Below are 18,675 nucleotides of genomic sequence, written 5' to 3' on the forward strand. Positions count from 1 at the left end.
TCTGCCTGACTGTTAAACTGAATTACACTAGAAACTTATACTTAACTGGAGCATCTCTTCAACACTCTTTCTAAAGAAGTTCTAGTAAAATCAGGGAGCAAAGAATCTTGGGCATGTGTTACATAAGACATTCATCTAAGGAATCACAACAATGACACCACTCCATAGCATGGAATATAATCATATAACTCATAAACTAGGATAGACTTACCAGGCCTTAGGCAAAGCAACTTCTTGTTTTCAAGCTTTGTACACTTCTCGAATACTCCCTTAACTATACTATTCCCTTTAAATACCATACTCATTTGATTTAATCTTCCATATCTTTTAGAGATCACACCCTAAGCATACGTGCCTTACCACTTCAATGACCAACTATGAACTCTTACAATGGATTCACTAGTGCATATTGCGTTACTCCACTTAAATCCCAACATGTCATCCAAGCCCATCTTTATAACCACATATGAACTTCATGACAAACACCATAAAGACATACTTCACATATTATCTAAACCACTATCAATATAACTCCCTCATGCTACCCCAAGAACACACACACAAAACTTTCAAATAACCATCACATGTATCAAAGACTTGTCCCCAAATCTTACTTCACACTTATGGCCTTATCTAAAACAAGCATACAATGGTCTTCCATCAACAAGGAACATCTACTCATCACCACTATCATCACATAAGGAGGAGTCACTAAAAGGTTAGAACATATGACCTTGAAGCATGGAAGGATATTATATAAGACTTGACACTTAACTAATGCCTGAGTAACAGCGAATCAAGCGAATCAACATCATGGATTCATCAAAGTGGTTTGAATTGAGGAATACATGACTATAAGCTGAATCTCACCAATCATAAGGAGTATAGCATGAGTTCTGAGAACTGAGCACACTATAAAGCGTGAGTACATGAGTCATGAGCTGCATGACCTCAACTTGGAGTTCATAACTTATAAAATGTGATTCCGACTACTGAAATGAACTGGAACTCCTCATTTTGGAACTGGAAGACTACATAATTCTCTATTATATGGATGAACATGAACTATGATCATGGAACTTAAATGTAAGGTATGAGTTATGTATTAGAATAACTAAAAAATACTGAGATAAGATTGGGTTGAGCCTCACCCTTACTTCTAATGTTCTATATCATACTCGCATTACTACTAAAATCTGAGAGCCTGCCTTGGTCACTTGTTCTATCATCTCTCACTTAGCTTTAAGCCATCATCTTAAGTTTGGGAGATCTTTTACCAAACTCTAAAATGAACCACACTAACTGCACTTTGGGTTCTGGAATACGACAATACACGCAATTAAATAGAACGTAACCTGAATGACTACACTGTAAGTGGGAAAACCTACTGCTAATACTACCTTCTGAGATACACTATATCTTTTTATAGCCCCCCAATAGTTATCATATAATACTTGAGCACTTACTAATTTTGAATCTTCATGAGTATCTCCATAGTCGGAGTGCACACCCTCTAGCTCTTCAACTCTTATTTCTATTGGTTCAACCTTCAAAAATTCAAACATAGATTCTAAAACTTAACATAGATATCACCAAGCCTTTGATGAATTATACTACTTCCGACATTGCCTACCAATATCGCAACTCCAAACTTATATCTCTCTACTATGAGAATCAAGATCATATCAAAAGGCTTAACATTATCAATCTTAACTCCTTAACTTGGCTATTTAGAACAGCATATACCAGCTAACTTGTCTTCCTCCACCTAGCAACACAACGGTACCACTAGCCACACACAATAGGTAATAGCCTTAGAAAAATACCGCAACCTCATATCACCTTGGCATACTTCTACTTCATACATACACCATCATACTTCATTACGAATCAAATAAACTTAAGCTGTTGCATGCACTGTTCAAGCCTATTAGATCGCTTCTATAAAACTAGTATCATTAACTAAGAAATAATCACATCCACCTTCATGGCCTTTCAACTGTTTAAACTTAATGTCTAGTACTAAACATGATTTACAAGCCAACCTTACACACAATTCTTACTTGGAAACTACGAAATAAAATATCAAGAAATAATATTATACTAGAACTCCGTAGCCACAATAATCAATCATGACCTTATGGTTTTCCTTATTATAATTCATTAACATGCACTATTTTAACACATCAAGCCTAGTCTAGCATCAATCATCTACCATCAATGAAGAATGCAACATAATATACTAGTCCATTAAATTGGGATATTCTACCCAAATATCTTATTTTATTTAGATACAACCCACAATCAAAACACCTTCATGACATCACTTCTATGCCTCAAAATCTACTATATACCTTCTCACAAGTAGTACTAGTTTACAACTACCAAAGAAAAGAAGGTCAAGGGGGTAGAGTCACATAATAGACATGGTCAACCTTAAACTTATATTATAACCCCATACAATCTTATCTACTTATATGGCTTTCTCATATCACACTTACTTACCCAAGCGTACATTTAGACTACCTTCAAATTCCACAAACAACCGTGTGTCTATTATTTTAACTTACTGGCTAATCTAGCCATTTCCATACTTCGAGTAAACAACAACTCACCTTAGCTAATAACTCCTTCTCTACCTTCTACTAAACTAGCACACAAGGACGCATCACTTTATTACCAACTCAATTTCATGTAAAAAGATTCGGCCATACATACATTCAATAAATCGCACTTACCACTTTTCTTGCCATTACGCCTCTAAACCCCTAGTTCTAACCAACACAAGAATCAACTAGATGAACAACAAGTTGCTAGTGAATCGAAATAGGCCTCACACGGCTTCACTAGACTTTGATTTTGTGTTTTAAACAAGAAAATGAGAGGAATGACAAGGCAACTGTGCTAGTGAATCGAAAGAGCCCCCACACGGCTTCACTGGACTTTCACTTTCAACAACACAATGATAACAAGATTACAAGAACAGAAACTTGACACACAACATTTAATGATCTAAGAATACTCATCTTACTCTATATAAATAAAAATTTGAGTCAAACACTTCCCCTACAGACTACCATACAATCCACACATGCTACTAGCTACCACATTAGTTTATCACAAAAAAATAGTAAATCATTCTCAAACATTAGTTATTCAATTAAACATATTTATCTACACAAAAGTCACCCTCACTCTGATTTCTAACCTTGCGACTTCACATCACCAACTTCTTGGTCCAATATCACTACCAATAGGTCATGACACCATCACTTTAACTTATACTACTACTTGGGTGGAAATACAGTTCCAATATTCTGCTACGCATCATTCCTCCTGAAGCATGACGTCTGGAACATAAATTTTGGAAAGGACTAAATACACTTAATACTGTAGGCTAAAAAGCACGATTTCATCAGAATCAAAGTTCACACTAGAATCAATACACCTTGGAGTACTAACAGACTCTTGTTAAGTCCTTGCACAAATTTTAAACTATTATATGGCTTAATTAGGAAGGACCATACCATTTAGACTCTAAACTTCTTCACTTGAATCAATAATGAGACATATCTAAGCATATCAAAGTAAGGAAAGAATTGGGATGACTTTACTTCTGCATGAGCGACACAAAAATACGAATTAGAGTATGTAAGAGGAACATTCTGACTCCATAGCACGAACTAGAATATGAAGAAAGAGATACATTCCTAAACGCCTAGTAGCCTTCTACTTATAAGTGTGGTGCGCTACACATCCATAAATAAGACTCTACCCGATGTGATTTTGCAGATACCCTGGGACCATAAATCGTGTTCTGATACCAATTCTGTCACGACCTGAACTGGGGCCCTAGCCGTGATGAGCATCCCAAATCATGAAGGCCCGAATGGCCTTTTAACTTATAATCACATACACTGTTCTCATATGAAAAAAATAATGCGGAAATACATAATGAAATGGAATCATGGTCATTAAATCTGAATTTAAATCTTAATGAAAACTGCAATTCAAAACATCAGAGTTATATCTGACTCAGTTTGCAAAATCTCTACTACATGCATAAACCCAACTGTCTGAAAATTGGGAAAAGGCCCCAGTAGACCAAAACATAATAATGATAAATGACTGAAGAAAACTAGGCTTTCTGAAATATAGAAAGCTCACCACGAAACTCTACACTTTTATCTAGGGAAAATCTACTGCTTATCAGGACCCCTAGATTGAGCCTAGAACCTGGAAGGGAGGGGGGTCAATACAGATGTACTGGTACGCAGAGCAATTCAAAATAATGTATTTATATTTAATATAAGTGAGAGAAATTCATAAAATATTTTACATATAATATATGAAAACACATAGGCACATTTTAAAGACTTTGAAATATTTCTTTTAAATCATGACTCACTCTTTGTCTTACTTCTGAGTTAGACGGTACACCCTACAATCTATAATTCATGGGCTATATGAAATTCGTCCTTAACTCGGTGTCCAAGCCCTCAATCCAAGTTTTCCACAAGGATTGGAGTATCTATAAGGGGGACACGCAAGATCACACAGCAGGGTGCCAAAATCCCCAATCAAATCAATATGTCATGGTAGTGCACAAGATCACAAAGCAGGGATCCTAACCATAGTCCCAATTTGGGATGACCTGAATTAAGGTACACAAGATCACAAAGTATGGTACCATAATCCCGTGTCGGCAAATCACAGTTTATAGCATAAAGTCTTTCAACTTGTCCTTTTTTTGGGTAACCATCTAAATCTCTTTAAGACTATTTTTAAACCTTTTCTAAACATGCATCTTTTAGAATTCATAATCTAAAAATCTTATTTCAAACATGTGTTCTATTCTGTTCTGAATTACTATGGCTTTAACTGAGTTGGTGTCGTCACACCAAGACTTGCAATTCCTATTTCTTAGCCATATTGTATCATGCATGATTCTTTCATTAAAACATAATTCGAACCTCCCAAGCATGCAGATTGTATAGGAAATTTCACGTTCCAAAAGCACAAGTCAAAACCATGCTAAGATTCTCATTCTTTCAAATAACCATGTGGTGGTCATGTATTTTTGGAAAACATGCAATTCTTTCATTAAAAGTGTATTCAACGTTTATAAACATGCACAACCCTCTCTTTTGGATTAAAAATCATATTTCAGTCATAAAAATAATTAAGACGTTTCAAACACAATTCATATCATATAAAAGATGGAAACAATCATAACAAAAGAGGGATTCTTTAGGATTTATGCCCTCAATTGTATATTAATCCTTAAACACATGTATACATATATATAGGGGGAAGGCCTAAAGAACAAAATCATACTGATCAAGGCTTCTAAAATCGGATAGTAATCGTACATTCATAATCTCTTTCTTAAAAATCATGATTTCTAAACCATTAGTATGAAATAAAGATGATTTCTTTGCCCATGAAATTTTAGGAAAACCCCACGTACCTTAATTTATGACTCTTGAATGAACTCGTGCTTTAGGGATGCTATTAGAACAATTGATGGGTGATTCTTGTAGCCCTCACAATGGGAATTCTGAATCTCGAAGAATTATTGAAAACCCACGGTGAAATCTTAAGATATTTTGATCTTTGGGTTGAAACCCTAAGAAGTGTTCTTGGTGATTTTGAGAGAGAATGACGTTATTTTGGTGTTTGGGGATTTAATCCCATGTTATGGATGAATAGGGGGTGAAAATTCCACTTTTACCCTTAAAAACGTGAAAACAAGACCTGAAAATTGGGTGCGTGCGACAGGGCATGCGTCGTACGCTAATCGCGTGATGCTAATGTATCAGTCATGAAAATGGCTATAACTTTTTGCTCGGCTATCAGATTTTAGCAAAATTTATATCGTTGGAAAGAAAATTCGAAGAGCTTTCATTTGATATATAGTAGGACCTCTAATTCGTTATATACAAAGAGTTATGGTCAATTGAAGTTTACCCAAGTTTCGATGCTCACTCAAACTCGAACGATAGGAAAGCTTTCAACTCGTCCTTGAGTTAGGGGACGTCTATGATCTCAATTCATGCTCAAATAGGTTCCCACACTGCATAATTGATTAAAATGCCAAATTTGCATAGGATTTATGACTTTTGGATCATCTACGCATAGAAATGAAGGTTTTCGTCCTAGCCCGAAATGTGGGGTGTTACAGATAGTCAACAGATTTGATTTCACCTGATCTGTTACTCCAGCTATGAAAATACTGGACTTTTCCATGTTTGCTTTCAAGCTAGTTTCTGGAGTAAAATGATCCAGTGCTTCCTTCACTCTTGTGAGAGCAAGTTCTTCTCCCTTACAAAATACCATTAAATCACCAACAAATATCAAGTGAGTCAATTTAGTATTCTTGCACATAGGATGTAATTTAAGCATTTTATCTATATTTACGCGGCAGAATAATGCAACTATCGAGATAGCAAGTTTACATCTACAAGACTCCTAGACTTTTCTGTGGAATGAACTTGTAATTTTCGCAAACACATTTTTTAACACTCATAGCACGTTTACATCTTCAAAACACCTAGACTTTTCAGTTGAATGAACTTGTAATTTGCACGCACATTTTTAACACTCATTATACGAATCTGTTTGATAGAATATCTACATATTAATCAAATGATGAGTCTACACAAATTAACATGGGGCACGCATGCGCACAAAACTAGAACTTACACATGTACACTATCTGGAAAGAAACTTTAAATGCATCAAAGAGGTTTGATGAACAATACTATCTTCTATTCTAGCCAATGGCCAACAGATCAAGAAGTAAATGGCTGAAATTTTATATATCATCTACATGGTTGCAACATGGTCAGTACTGGTTACCGGATCACTTTTCATAAACTTGTCACCTGCCTAGATGTGGGAGGATGGAGAGACGTCTGAACTGACATGCTAAAAATCAGCTTTCCTCCTAAAGAATAAGCAGACCCCACCAATCCCTCAAGTCGTATATAAGTGAGAAGACCAACATCTTTGGGGATCGATTATTTCGGGTTTTCTTGGGGAAATTTCATTATGGTAGATTTATTATCAGAGTTCAAACAAGAGAAATCTGGTGGGATACTTAATATACCACCACATTCCTTAGTGATAAATCAAAAAATATTGTTGCAGATTGAAAGATTTATAGTCATTGGCAGCGCAACAAACATATACTTCTCGTTTTCGACTTCCATAAATCATCAAACTAAATATATCAAGAAAATTAAGTACAAAATTGAGTAGTTTTACAAAATTGAAACCTTAACGTAACTGGACTAGGGAATCAAATAACATACAAGAGTATACAGTCTGTTTCCTCCTAGTGACGACTAATAACAAGCTGGAGCTTAATCTTTTTCAATGTTGAAAGAGCGTCTTTTGTGTTAATTCTGAATCAGGTGACACTAAAGTGCAGCTCAAAGCTAATTCCATGATAGATAACTAACACTGCATTTTTGAATCGATATGTTCATCCCCTGGCTGTATCAAATTAGAATCCATCACCTTACGAATTCCACTTAGGAAGGAATCACTAACCCAACCTTGTATTCTCAAGCTTTTGTTAAATAGTTCACCTCTTGGTCTCATTCTAGTAAATGTTTACATCATCAAGATACAAAAACTATAAACATCACATCTCGTGGATACTATTCCATATTGTCCATACTCTTCAATCATGGCAAAAAATTATAGAAGAAGCTTCCTGTTGTATATTTGGTTTAATAATCAACAAACTGCTGCAAGGGACATGATCCATGCTGCAAGGGACCTTGTCCTTGATTTTCTGATCAAGGTTGAAGTCAACTTGATATAATTGGTTGGGGGCACTGCAGCAGAGGCACAACAGGCCTGTCCAACCTTGACCAATAGGATGATGCCTAGGTTTTTCTCTCTTTTATATAAGCTAAAGTTAAAAGAGAAAAACTTAGTTTTTACAAAAGCTCAAAAATCTAATCTTTAAAAACAAAAGCCATCCTTATACAAAGAACATTGCTCATTTCAACAAAGAGACTTGATCGACTGCTAAACAAGTCTTTGTTGTATTTTTAGTATTGTGTCTTTTGTTCTTGAAGTTATAAATCTACTCCTATGTTATAAAGGATAGTACATATTTGAACTGGTCTATTCATTAAGTTGTGTCTTCGTAACTAGAGTTAACTAGATGCATCAACTATAGTTTAGTCAAGTTGAGTTTTCACCATTTTCTTGGTGTTTTTCTTGGATAGAGTTACCTAGGAGTGTTGAATAGAGTTAGCCAATATGGGAATGTGGTAGAGTTACTACATCAATCTTGTAATAGAGTTATTAAAAGGGGTTACGATTTAGAGTTTAATCCTTGTGATTATTGGAGTACGTAATCATGTTTGGATTTGAAGTTTGTTGAGTTGCTGGAAATCCCGTGATACAGGTCGTGTTCTTTCCTACCTTGAGCAAGGAGGTTTCCACATATATATTGAGATCTGTCTATCAAGGGACCTGGTCTCTTGACTCTTCTTGTTGTTTATCTTTCTGTACCTAACTTTATATCTTATTTAGTTATTAGACTTCTATGTCAAGGGACCTATACCCTTAACTCGTGGTGTACTTAAATAAGCCAACAATTTCTATTAGAGCAAGTACTTCCTATACAGTTCCCACCTAGGAATAATCCTGGTTGGATAGCTGCTCCATCCAACCTTGAAGAAGGTCAGTTGTAACTCCCCGTAGTTTCCAACGCACCTTTCTGTGCCTTTAGATCTAAGAAAAATATGTTATTCGGAGTTTAGAGACTTTGGGAATGTTGTTAGTTTGAATCCAGGGATTTTAGGAAGTAAAGAAAGCAAGAAAAATATATTTTAGGATCCCAAAATAGTATGCCTTCACTTTATACCCGTGCCATGAAGCAAGGGGATAAAAAATCAAACGTTGGCATAAAACAGTAGGGGTCTGCAATACCTCCATGTCACGGAGCAGACCTTTGAGATATCAATATGTCACGGAGGCTCTACGATATTGGGGTGGCACGGAGGTGCTATTTTTGCAGTACCTTGTTTCCTATGCATTTTAAGGGTCTTTTGTTTTTTTCGTTATCCAAAATAGCCCTAAATCGATTAAAACGTCCTCTCTTATTCTCTCTAATTTCAAGAAAACTCAAGGCTATAAGGTGATCCTAAGGTCAAGTTTTGAGGTTCCTCTTCTAAGATCTTCATCAAAAGAAATGCGGAACACTCCCTACTTCAACTACTATTACAAAATCTTAATTTTTTTAGTATGTATATTGAGTGATGGTTTGAAACTAGGGTTGAGGATATTGTTTACGAAAATCTTAATATTGATATCTCTCTTATTATAAATTTTTTTCTAAACCACTAGTTGAGGGCTTTGATACTTTAAATGACTATTTGGAAATAGTATGCTTTCATATATGAATTTGAAAGATCTTTCAATTGAATGACGACCGTAACGGATGTCGGCTCAATTCGAAGGAAATTACACGGAAGCTTGAAACTTTATGTCAGCCAGGGAACCTGATCATAAATGGGTTGTTTATCCCGGTGAAAGGGACGCTCTCCTTTTAATAGGAGAAATCTACTATATTTCCATTCAAACACAGATTGAGGTTTTTTTTCCTTCCAATCAAATATATGAAGGTAGTGGACGTGACAGGAACATTGTAAATGGGGAAATTATAATCTTCAAGTCTTTCAAAAATGCTTTGAATTACCATGATGCATGAGTATGTCATCCATCCATTGAACTGGTGAAAGTATTAAACTTTATGACATGTTTTAATACTCTTATGGAAATTTAATGATGATATGTTGAAGATTTTGAATGACGGGTTTTGTTAAAATAAGAGTCAATATTTGGAAATTTTCTTCTCTATATTCCTTACCAATCACCTTTATTTATACAAGATAAAACAATCCTCTCTTCTAAGCTAAACAATGAAACTAAAATACTAAAAAAACAAAGAAGAAGCTTCTCTTCTAAGCTAACATAAAGGGATCCACTATTCTAAGTTGGCCTATGTTTATTTTGTCTAACATCCCCCCTCATGTTAGAGTGGAAAGAAGTGACACCCAATTTGCAGAAATTCTTATGGTGAGAGGGTCCGGCAAGAGATTTGGTGAAGATGTCTACGAGTTAATCTTTAGATGGAACAAAGGAAAGAGATATTAAGCCGGAGAGATACTGTTGACGAACAAAGTGGCAGTTAAGCTTGATATGCTTGGTTCACTCATGGAAAAGCAGATTCCGAGCTATATGTAAGATGCTTGAATATCGGAGTGAATTGGAACAGGAATTGGTGGAGGGATTACTAGATCAGTGAGTAATCTTGTTAACCAGGTTAATTCAGAAACCAATCGTTGCATTGAGCGATATTCTACCTCGAAAGATGAAAGAGAGACGAAGGATTACTTCTTCGACTTCCAAGAAATTGGTGAGCCACCCAAGCTGATGAAAAACCCACTAACCGATCAGTTTATAGTACAGCAAGAAGCCCAATCGACATTGCAGTAGGCATAAAGAGAAAAGGCTGAAGAAGCATTAAGGAATATCCCCTGATTTGGGTAAGTTATTAAGTAACTGTTCACTCTAAAGCCTGCTTGATATTGATCAAGACTACGATATTGCAGATACTGACTAAGGGTCAATACAACAAAGCATAGATCTAGTCTTGTATGAACTAAATAATTGAGCTTGCCAATGAGATGTCTATAAAGACTAGGATTTGACATGAGATTAGTTGATTCTACAGGAAATTTCACTGAAGGATCCTTCGGAGAGGAAGCTGGAGGAAGATGAGAAACATCAAACTCAGTAAGCAAGTCCAAGGTATACTTCCATTGACTCAAATAATTCCTTTTTCCTCCCTTAGAACTTCCTTTCCCAAAAAAATAATGCAAAGGACCTAGATTTTTAATCTTGAACTCAGTTTGAAGGAAAGCTTTGAGGTATTTTATTTCATTAGTAGCATATCCTATGATTAAGATATCGTCAACATATACTGCAAAAATTGAAATGGAATCCCCAAAGTATTTAAAAAACAAGTAGTAGTCATTAAGTAAAGCTGTATAAACTTTGAAATTTAAAGCCCTTTCAAGCCGGGCATACCATTGGACGTGTTTCTTACAAGTTCAATTTCCCTACGATCTTGGGATTCATTCATTCTGTCTTTCATCTTTTGGATCTTAAGAAATATGTAGGTGACCATTTCCTTGTAGTCTCTATAGAGGATACTGGTGTAAAAGAGTCTCTGGATTATGAGGAAGTTCCTATTGATATTTTAGATACGCAAGTTCAAAAGTTAATATCTAAGCAAATAGCTTCGGTGAAGGTATTAGGGAGGAATCAAAAGTTAGGGAAAGCTATGTGGAAATTGGAGGATAACATGTAGGCTAGGTATCCCTCGTTATTTGAATCTTCAAATGAATTTATGGAAGGTATGAATACTAAGCTTACCTTTATCATTTAATATGTTTCATTGAAATTATGCTAAATATGTCCTATGTCTTTATCCGAGGACGAATGATCCCAAGCAAGAATAATGTAACTCCCCATATGTTCGAACTCCCTTATAAAGCTGAAAACACATCTTTAGGAACCTTCTAATGAGTAGGAATCAATCAGGAATTGGGTAATTTTTAGAATAGTTTAAGGTAAGAAAAATGGGATATGCATCACATGGGAACAACTACACATTGACCCCGAGTTGCACAAGTCACTACGAGGGCTACTGCCTCTACCCCACGGTGGCCTTGCATCGCATGGTGATTGACGTGTTATGGGGTCGCACTGTGTATAAGAAGGGGTCGCATGAAGGGGTGCGCGCCACACCCCTTCTCCATTTATCTACCAGGATTTCATATTTTGAAGCTATTTCTAATGTTATTTTGGTCCTTATTCATTAAAAGACGACAACAAAAACATCAACAAAAACAACAACAACAATATACCCAGTATATTCCCCCCAAGTGGGGTCTAGGAAGGGTAAGTGTACGTAGTCCATACCGTTACCTCAATTGTGAGATAGAGAGGCTATTTTTGATAAACCCTCGACTTAATATATAGCACTCTAAGATAAGATAAGGAATAGCAATAGAACAAGATACAATTGAAATTAACATATACAATAATACCGAAATCAAGATACTCCAAGTATACACGAAAACATACAACAACCTAACTCAGACTAAACTTCTACCCTAATTTGGATCACCCACAACTTCATATCCAGGGTCATGACCTCGGTAAGCTGAAGATACTCTATGTCATATCTAATCACGTCCCTTCAATATTTCTTTGGTCTACCTCTGCCTCACTTAAAACCATCCCTATCCAACCTCTTACACCTCCGTACTGGGGCATCCGTGCTCCTCTACATCATATGACCGAACAATCTCAACCTCGCTTCCCTCATCTTGGCTTCCACCAAATCCATTTCTACCTTATCCTGAATAACCTCATTTCTAATCCTATATTTTTTATTACACCCACTCATCCCTAAAAGTATTCTCATCTCCACCGCCTTCATCTTCTGGATGTGGGTCTTCTTAATAGGCCAACACTTTGACCCATACAACAAATCCGGTCTAACCACCACTCTGTATAACTTTCCTTTAAGTTTAGAAGGTACCTTTTTATCACCCAAGATACCAATGGAGAGCCTCAATTTCATCCACCCTACCCCGATCCGATGAGTGACATCTTCGTCAATCTTTCCATTCTCTTAAATCATCATCCCAAGATTCTTGAAACTATCTCTCTTACTGGTACAATGAGTGTCAAGCTTAACAGCCACATCAAACTCATGAGACACCTCACTGAACTTATACTCCAAATATTCCATCTTTTACCTACTTAACCTAAACCCTTTAGACTCAAGAGTTTGCCTTCAAACCTCCAACTTATCATTAACTCCACTACGAGTCTCATCAATCGAGACTATATCATCCGTAAAAAGCAAACAATAAGGTACCTCCTCCTAAATGTTCCGCATCAAAATATCTATCACCACAGCAAAAAAGAACATACTAAGAATCGATCCTTGATGTAACCCTATCAAGACAGGAAATTGCTTCGAGTCCTCACCCCCAATCCTAACCCGAGTCTTGGCTCCATCATACATATCCTTAATATCCCTAACATATACTATAGGTACCCCACTAGCCTCCAAAACCTCTAAAGAACCTCTCTAGGAACTGTATCATAGGACTTTCCAAAGCCAATAAGCACTATGGGAAAATCCTTCTTTCTTTCCCAATACTTTCTACCAATCTGCTGACAAAATGGATGGCTTCTGTAGTCAAGAGACCTAGGATAAATCCAAATTGATTTTTATAGGTAGTACTAATCCTTCGCAACCTCAAATCTACCACCATTTCACAAACCTTTATAGTATAACTCAACAACTTGATACCACTATAATTATTACAATCTTGAATGTCACCCTTATTTTGATACAATGGAATCATCATACTCCACCTCTAATCTTTAGGCATCCTCATTGTCTTGAAAATTATATTAAACAACTGAGTCAACCACACCATACTTGCCCCTCCTATGAACTTCCAAAAATCTATCAAAATTTTATCTTGCCCCGTCGCTCTACCTCTATGCATCCTATGAATAGCCCCTTTAACCTCCTCAACCTTAATGCACCTACAATATCCATAATCATGAAACCTCTTGGAATGCTCCAAATCCTCCAACAAAATGCTAGTATCCTCCGTCGTTCAGGAGCTTATGAAAGTATGACTGATATTTCTTCCTAATATGACCCTCATCCACCAAAACATTGTCGTCCACATCCTTAATACACTTTACCTGATCAAGGTCCTGAGTTCTTCTCTCCCTAACCTTGCAAGCCTGTATAACTTCTTATCCCCACCTTTATTATCTAACGTTGTGTATAAACTCTTGGATATGATTCCTTATCCCTCATAACAACTAACTTCACCTCTCGCTTAGTAATCTTATACTCCTTTCTATTCTTCATTTATCTTCTTCATCCTTACTCTCTGCCAAATTTGCATACACTCTCTTCTTCGCCTCCATATTTCTCTTCACTTCTTTGTTCCACCACTAGTTCCCTTAGTGCGTGCCTGAATGAACACCCGAGACTCCCAATATCTCTCTAGCTTTCTCCCTGATGCAGTTGGCAGTCTTGTCCCACATACTATCTATATCCCCTCCACTCTGCCAAGCCTTCCTCTCCATCAACTTATCTCCTATATCTAGTGCACTGGCAAAAATTAGACTTCCCCATCTAATTCTCCACTGATCCTCCATATGTAATACCCCGAGAAAGTTTTTGTTGAAATTTTGTGTGTAAACATGTTGGGTTCTATCTTCTAGAATGAATTATAAATATTTCGTGTGGAATGTCTTAGATTATGACCCACCATTTTGTATAGTATCGAATAAGATTTCCAACGATATGTGGATCATCCAAAATGGATACCCGAGCGATGAGTTATGAGCATTCCGATCGAACCGTGAATAGTAGTGAACAGAAAAACGTGCAGGAAAAAGTACTGATGCCTGGTGTATTTTTAATCCAACTTTAAACGATCATAACTCCTTGTACAAAATGATCTGGGTGATCTAATATATATCAACGGAAAGCTCTGCGAGTCCTCTTTCCAATGAAATTGTTTTTATCCAATTTTTCTATCGGAGCAAAAAGTTATGGTCAATCTACTCAGCCTATCAAAAGCAAATTTTTATCATAACTCCTCGTACACAATGATCTAGGTGAGATACTATATATCAACGAAAAGATATGAGAGTCCTATTTCTAATGAAATTGGTTTCATCCAATTTGGATATCAAAGTAAAACGTTATGGTTGATCTACTTTAGACTATCAAAACAGTCCATCAAAGGATAGATTCGAGAATTTTTTGATTTTTAGGGGCGTTTTGGTCATTTTCCCTCACCGAAAATCTGTCCAAACCCTATATTAAAGCCTATTAGAAGCATTATATGTTATATTTCATCAAATTCCCTCAAAAAGAAAACCCTAAGCTCCTACATCCAACTTCAAGAACCTCCAAAGTTCACCATTAATTCTGCAAATTTATTCAAGATTCCAAGTTCCTAGTTCAAGAACTCCAAGAACCATCATTTAAAGGCACGATTAACATCATTAAAATGAGTATCGATCTAAAGTTCATCATTTAAGGTATGTGGGATTTTTCAACAAGAACTCTCTTTCGTTCTTGTGTCCAAAAGTAATTTTCTTTACAAAGGCATGATTTTTATTTGATTTTTATGAATTTGAAGCATGAACCCATATCTTATGATGATTATTATGAAATCTTGATGTTTATGATTTTGAAAGATGAATTTACAAGTGTGGAGATGTAAAGTATGAATCTTGAACGATATTTATCATGATTTTGATATTTGAGTCGTGAATCCCCATTGGAAATTATGTTTTTTTTAGAAAGTGTGTTTTATACGCACATTGATGTTGAATATTTAAGATGTTTTGAATGATTTGACCTTTTGGTCTTGATGGAGTTGCTTTGAACTCGAGTGTGAAAGAAATCCACGTGGTTGATTTTGATAGATGGGAAGCATGATGGCTCCCAATATATATTTATAAATTAATGAAATTGTTTTGTTGTGGATTGTCTTTGAAATGATCTGATCTAAGTTCGGGAGAAATCTTTAGCACCAAGTCAGAGGTATAAAACGACCTTACTTCCCAAGAACTACATGCCCCTGTAGGAGTGAGCCTGAGGCTGATTTATATAGTGATCATTAGTTTGTGTGGATTTGATATCGATAGTCCTACTCCGATGGCAAGGATAGGATGACTCTCCCCAATGTGGGTTGTACGTTGGACTCCATGTAGGTCACATGGTTTATGTCGGTTATAGGTACTCCCAGTGTGTGTGTTTCCTTGTGTCTATGGTGAATGGTGAAGTAATTTGAAAGTGGAATTGTGAAAGTTATTCTTTCGAAAGATTTAAATGGTATTTACATTATAAGAATTGATATTCTTGATGAACTAAAAGTGATTGACAAATTATATGATGACTCACATGTGTTATTGCACTTATTTCATCCTCTCATGATTATGATGATTTTCTTCGGGCGATGTGAGTCTTTCATACATCCTGCATATTTCTTATAAATATTTATGATGATGATGTTTATACAACTGCGTACACCCCCATATACTCGGTTCCTTTCCATGGTACTAACTCACATCTTCGGATGTGGGCTGCATTTTCTCGGAATGTAGGTTCAGGTGCTCAGTTTCAGGTTCAACAGTGATTCTTTGGGCATGCTGTTCTACATCCTCTGTTGTGGTGAGTCCTCATGTTCAGAGGACGTGATGTCTGATGTTGGTTTCATAGAATTTTTTACATTTGATAACTGAGTATTAGTCAGTTGGGGCATGTCTTAATGAATAGCTGGTTTTATTGATTTTCTTAGAGGCTTGTCAGACTAGTATGGATGTTGGGAGTTGATTAATAAGTCGTAATTTGTTATCTTTCAGCAATTCTTTTATTCTTGGATGATGATTACTCTGTTGATATTTGAGGGTTATTTATGGAAACATCGTTGATTTGTGTTGAACTGAATAAAAATGGCTCAAAGAGTTAGCTTGGGGATACTCGTTAGCTCAAGCACCGTGTGACGCTCTGGGTCCCATTTTCCTGGGCGTTACACCATATCTCTCCTTCTCCGCTCCTTTTTGATCTCCAAGTCCATTATTAAAAGCCTATGCTGGGTCAAAAGACTCTCAGTTAGTAAGACCATAGAATCCTTACAAATACCACTATCCCTTTTTTTATGGAGCAAGAAGTCAATCTGAGTCTTGGCCACCGAACTACAGAAGGTAACCAAGTGAACCTCCTTCTTAGGAAAGTTATAATTAACTACCACCAATCCAAATGCCCGAGAAAAATACAGAAGTGCCACTCCTTCAACATTCCTTACACCGAAACCTCATGCACATCATCATAACTTTTCGTAGCTGACCTTATGTTCCCGTCGAAATACCCTCCTATGAAATTTTTCTTATTACTGGGGACACTCCTCACTATCTCATCTAAATCCTCCCAAAATTTCTTTTTCTCTTCCTCATCCAATCCTACATGGGTGCATATGCACTAATAATATTCCAAGAAGAGCCTCCAATAACTAGCTTAGTTAACATCATCCTATCATTGACCTTATTAACCTCTACCACTTGCTTTCTAAGCTCATAATCTACTAAAATACCTATACCATTCCTATTTCACACTCTACCTGAGTACCACAACTTATAACCATCTACTTCTCTTGCTCTTGGAGACAAGCTATATTGATTCTCCTTTTCCTAAGAATTTTCTCTAGCTCTAATGACTTCTCCGATAACGGCCCAATGTTCCACGACCCTACTCATCCTTATCCTCTTTATCCTTCCTAACCCCTGCCCCTACCCCCTCCCTAGTCCATGCTCCTAACCCCAGCCCTGACCCAAGCCTCACCCGAAGACATAACCCTATGCCAAAACCATCAATCATAGCCACCACAGACAGCACCGACCAATAACACTAAAAGCGCAAAGCTTAGACAACAAACCAAACTAGTACTAGCAAGTCCACACTTCAGAACTACTAAGAACAATAAAAGGCCAAAACGCAAATAAGATCAACAAGTAAAACACTATTATGAAATACAAAAATCACCAAATAACTCATCACCCACAATCAACAAAAAATAGTACAGATCAGCTTAAAAATGATAATACTAGTAAAATGCCCACACAAAGCACGATATACAACACAATACGAAGAACAACAAAAACTAAGACACCAAACAAGGAAGCGGACATCCCACAAAAAATAGTCAAGATATCAGAAATAATGTGATAAAATAAAGCGATAAAATAAAGTTCAAAGATTAGAAGTCACTGAGATACGTACACCAAGTACTCTTTTCTTGATTGTATGTTGGATTCTGACAAACTGGGTAGAAATTAGTTGCTGAAATATTGTCGTCGAAAATTGGTCACCGGAGTATTGTCGTCGAAAATTGGTCTCCAGAATATTATCGCCAGAAAATCGTCAAAAGGTTGCCGGTTCTAATTTGGAAACACCACCTGCTTTTATGGGTCCGCCATGGTCACTACCAATAATCATCGGATCAGTTTGTCTAAACCTCTTATGGACAGATTCACTCCTTTTTTTTCTTTTCCTTATTTTGTTCCTCTCACTTTCTTACCATCGTTGGAGTGGAAGAGACGCAAACCCATATGTGCCAATGAGAGATAGGCTAGCAGTAGGTAATGAGAGAGAGAAAAGAAGAAAGAGAGAGAGGAAGGGAGAAAGAGAGAGACCAAGGGAGGGAGAGATGCGTTCTTACCTTCTATTCATTAAAAGACATCCCCTGATATTCTATTACGTTTTCCCTAAGATCCATTCACAGTGAAATAACCTCATAACTCTTTTTTCTTCCTCTCTAAGTCAATAAGTAAGTTAATTCTATAGGATAGCACTAAGGTCAAGATTTACTCAATTGTTCTCCATCAAAAGGAATGTCGAACACTCCCTATTTCTATTATTGTATAAATTCTAAATTTAAACTATTGTTTGTGTATTATTGCATTTTTTATTTGAAATTAGGGTTACAGATTTCCTTATGCAAGTTCAAGTAATTCCTTCTCTCT

The 18,675-nt window shown here is 36.4% G+C and overlaps 1 protein-coding gene across 5 annotated transcripts in view; it reads right to left on the bottom strand.

Moving 5' to 3' along the window:
• Window positions 1-18,418, bottom strand: part of LOC107873474 (probable LRR receptor-like serine/threonine-protein kinase At3g47570) — a 61,520-nt gene extending 43,102 nt beyond the window's left edge. For 2 of the 5 annotated variants that reach the window (XM_047414708.1, XM_047414706.1), the window contains exons 1-2: window positions 17,933-18,418; window positions 6,208-6,324 (exon numbers count right to left, since the gene is read on the bottom strand). The gene's annotated coding sequence lies outside the window, so the exon portion shown is untranslated. The remainder of the gene's footprint in view (window positions 1-6,207; window positions 6,325-17,932) is intronic. The other 3 variants (XM_047414709.1, XM_047414707.1, XM_047414710.1) reach the window with 2 other exon arrangements.
• Between the last annotated feature and the right edge of the window lie 257 nt (window positions 18,419-18,675).

The sequence above is a fragment of the Capsicum annuum genome, chromosome 6, assembly GCF_002878395.1.
Source record: "Capsicum annuum cultivar UCD-10X-F1 chromosome 6, UCD10Xv1.1, whole genome shotgun sequence".
NCBI classification, from domain to species: Eukaryota; Viridiplantae; Streptophyta; class Magnoliopsida; order Solanales; family Solanaceae; genus Capsicum; species Capsicum annuum.